Here is a 4,297-nt window from a genome sequence, read left to right on the forward strand (position 1 = left end):
TATCCCATAAACAACACTAATTGCTTCACAGGTCTGTGCAGCATCTGCGCTGTTCTAGAAATAACATTGTAAAATATAGCACAGGTGAGCGGAACTCTACTCTGTATTCAAGACGCTATATTTAATGTCCGATTATGAAAATTCCACACTTTGTGCAATATTAACTCTCCCTGTCAACTGTCAAATGAATCTAGGCATAACTTGGTGCGAAAGAAACTAACACCATATTGTGTGCAAACTGCTCAATACTTTTCGGACTATCTGATGTTACATCAGAGTGAAGAAAGAAAATGACAAACTCTTTAAAAAACAGCATGTTCTTTACACGCATATCCGCGATACCAGTTTGGGTACACAGTAAGCGACCACCTTACGGGTGACAACAAGCAACAAACCGAAGTTCGCGATGGACCTGTTGTTAGAGGACAGTATAGTCTCGTTGAACCTGACGGAAGTTTAAGACGAGTCACATATGTTGCAGATGATGTGAATGGTTTCAACGCCATTGTGAGAAGAGTAGGCGGTAACATTCATCCTGGAGTTGGAGGGTATGGATACTATGGTTGATAAATTTTGTACTATAATCAAGGCTGAATTTATATTGAAATAAAGTTTTAAGTTATGAAGCCATTTGTTATGTTCTTCAAAAATTACCACACTATTTTATTTGTTTTGCTCTCTAAAAATTTGAAATATCTGGTCTAGGAATTAATTCGTGCGGGTGGACAAGAGATGGCGCAACGAACGGAGGGTCCCACAGTTCCGTGTATCCACACATGTGTTGCAAACCCCTGTCATCGCGTATCGTTCGTAGTATAGGGCAGTGGATTAAAGCGTCAACAACACCAGTTTGTAGTTAAGTGAACATGGCGCAATTTGTGCTTGATAAAGTGTTTTTGCGGGGTGTCCTGCTGCATTACTTTAACATGCAGAAAAGTGCGACTGAAAGTCATCGTATTTTGGTGGAAGTGTATGGTGACCATGCTCTAGCTGAGCGAAGGTGTCAGAAGTGGTTTGCACGGTTTAGAAGTGGTGATTTCGGCTTGGCAGACCAAGAGCGAGCTGGACAGCCAAAAAAATTTCAAGACGAAGAATTGACAGCATTGCTCGAGCAGGATTCGTGTCAAACGCAGGAACAACTTGCAGCAGCATTAGGCGTTGATCAAACAACAGTCTCCAAACGCTTGAAAGCCATGGGAATGATTCAAAAGATGTCACATAGGGTTCCACATGAATTGAAAGACAGAGACGTTGAAAGACGAAAAACCATTTGCAAATTGCTACTTCAACGACAGAGCAGAAAGGGGTTTCTGCATCGAATTATTACGGGTGATGAGAAGTGGATCCATTACGAGAACCCTAAACGAAAAAAGGCCTGGGTGAAACCAGGTGAACCAGGTCCATCACAACCAAAACGAGATATTCACTGTGCAAAGGTTATGCTGTGCATATGGTGGGATATGAAAGGTGTGGTGTACTATGAGCTGCTGCAACCGGGTGAAACTATGAATGGAGAACGTTATCGACGACAATTAATGCGTTTGAAGCAAGCTCTGCCCAGAACACGACCAGAATGGGAGAACAGACATGATAAACTTATTGTTCAACATGATAACGCTCGCCCACATGTCGCAAAACCGGTCAAAACCTATTTAGAAAATGTCGGATGGGAAGTTTTACCCCACCCGCCGTATTCACCAGACGTTGCTCCTTCGGACTACTACTTGTTCGATTGCATGAACAACGATTTGATTGGACAGTGGTTTACTTCTTCAGAAGATATCGAAACATGGGTCTCTGACTGGATCGCTTCCAAGGATGAGGACTTCTTTCGCCACGGAATCCGTACATTGCCTGACAGACGGCCAAAGTGGTGGCTAGCGATGGACAATATTTTTCTTAAGGTATTTATGTATTTTGTGTTTGTACTACAGCTTCAATGTGTGCGTACCAACCGCACGAATTAATTCCTAGACCAAATAATAGGAAATCAGAACAGGAATATAGTGATATGCAGTTAAGTGTTTGCCACGTAAGAGACACAAGTTTCAAAATGTTTCCCCATGACAATTGCATAGTTAATTATCAGCTAGGAAATACCACTCGTCTTGTTTGTAAAGGAGTTTTAAATACGGAGCAATTATATGATCACAAAATATCATTGTTCCATTTCGAGTCTTGGTCAGTATATTGGAGTGAGATAATTTTTTCTCTACATTACACAATTACGTCAAGAGCGTTCAAAGAATTATGAAAATTCATAGTATGTGAAAAGCATCGAAGTCACACTTATCTAGAATTATACATGACTTGTCAACAACAAGTTGTACGTAGTTGAACATTGGTAGAACACAAAAGGAATATAGCATTGAAGTATTTGTATTTCGCAAAATGTGAACACTAAGGGCTTTTATACTATCCTTTACAGCATTCGTTCAATTACATATTTTGTCAGCGGAAATACCATCATCGATTTCATAATCTGCAAGCTTAGAGACCACAAAATGTCTTAAGCAATCTTCTTCCAATTTTGTGTTTCCCCATTACGAATTGATCTAAGTAAGCACTCACATCTTCACGTAAATGGCATAATGATTGCAGACAAACAAATTCATTCCACGCTGAGAATGCAAACTATTGCAGCATTTAGTTGCTATATAACTACCTTCATCTTTCTGAATTGAAGTCTTGATGTGCAAGATATTTTAGTTACTCATGTATTTATGAATGATCCCAAATAACACCGTATCTTTCCAAACCCAACCCATCCAGCATTACTATCCCACCAAAATACTACACCTTCGACATATAATAATAAAAGTAGGAACAAGAGACGTTCAGTGCAATGAAATCAAAGAGAATTGATGGAAAAGTTGCTTTGAGTATCTGTCTGTTATGTTTTATTATAAATTCAGTACTTTGGGTATTTTCTTGATTTGTGTGTTTTTCTTACGTGGCGTTTATACTGGATGATTTCTAGTATTTGGTAACACACCTTCAAGTTAAAATAAATAATTGGTCTATGGAGAATATAATATCATCAGTGTGCAGAGGATTTTCCTTCGACATTTCCTTAATGTGCTTACCTACTAATTTGTGTATAGAGCAGTGGTTCTCAAACTTGTTGTTACCACGAGCCACATTAAATATTGAAAAGTATTTTGTGGCCCACCTACTTTTATTCAAATACAGATTGACATTCTGCGTCATGGTGGTGTATATCAAAGCAATTAAATTTTGTAAATCATATCTAATTTTTCCATAGAAAGGTAACGCAGAGTTAAAACTACTTCCAATACATTTCCCTATCTCATGACAGATTTTGTCTCTACCACTCTTTCCATCCTAACCCAGAATATCTACTGACTCTACAACAGGGCAAGGTTCTGAGTAACCACATCCTCTTCACCTCTTTAACAAGTGTTTCCAATTTTTATCTTCTGAATAATAATTTACAACATCTGTTTCTGCATCAAAATAGAATTTTCATAATTAAAAGAATAAATTTGAGGTGACCCACCAAAATACGGCCCGCGACCCACACTTTGAGAAACACTGGTGTAGAACGTTAGTAAGAAGTAACACGATAAGAAATATTCCTGTAATAACTTGATATTTGTTCCTTTTAACGTAAAACAATTCAAGTACTTTAATGTTTTGAAGTAAGGTGAGATCTCAGGTGCTAGATACCATTATTACATTAGACTTAATTAAGATGGAATATTTCATCTAGTCCGTATTTTGATTGCTCTAGAATGTCCACACTTCAAATATTTCATTTAAGTTTGTATTCAGATTTTAGCAATTCTATTTCCGAACAAGTTTACTGGTTCATACAAACTAAAAATCAAAAGTTTCATATCCATCAATACAGGTTTTTATTCAGCACTAATACATGTAATTATTCGTTTAATTGTACGCTTTCTTTATTATGTTTCCGTAAGTGTTTACAACTTGGGGTCTAAGTGTGGAAATTGGCATGACTATTGCAAAATTCTGCTGACGAACCCTGTACAATCTATTAGTAAATTTTACTATAAATGCGATTATTTTGCAAGGAAATCTGTCAAACTTTTTTTAATTGCGACATCACAAAATTTTATTACATTACGCAATAGGATTTTCCATGTTACGTGACAAGAAGGCTAATAAATACGTCAACAGCTAGCAAAGAAAGCGGCCTACTTTCCCAACTTATTAAGATATCCGTCGGTGAAATTAGATGTGAGTTATTTAAAAGTCAAAGGGTTAGAATTGCATTGTACTTTTAAAATGCTATCAAAATGTGTTCCCAATG

Source organism: Thermobia domestica, chromosome 5 (genome assembly GCF_964235325.1).
Source record: "Thermobia domestica chromosome 5, izTheDome1.hap1.1, whole genome shotgun sequence".
Lineage (NCBI taxonomy): Eukaryota > Metazoa > Arthropoda > Insecta > Zygentoma > Lepismatidae > Thermobia > Thermobia domestica.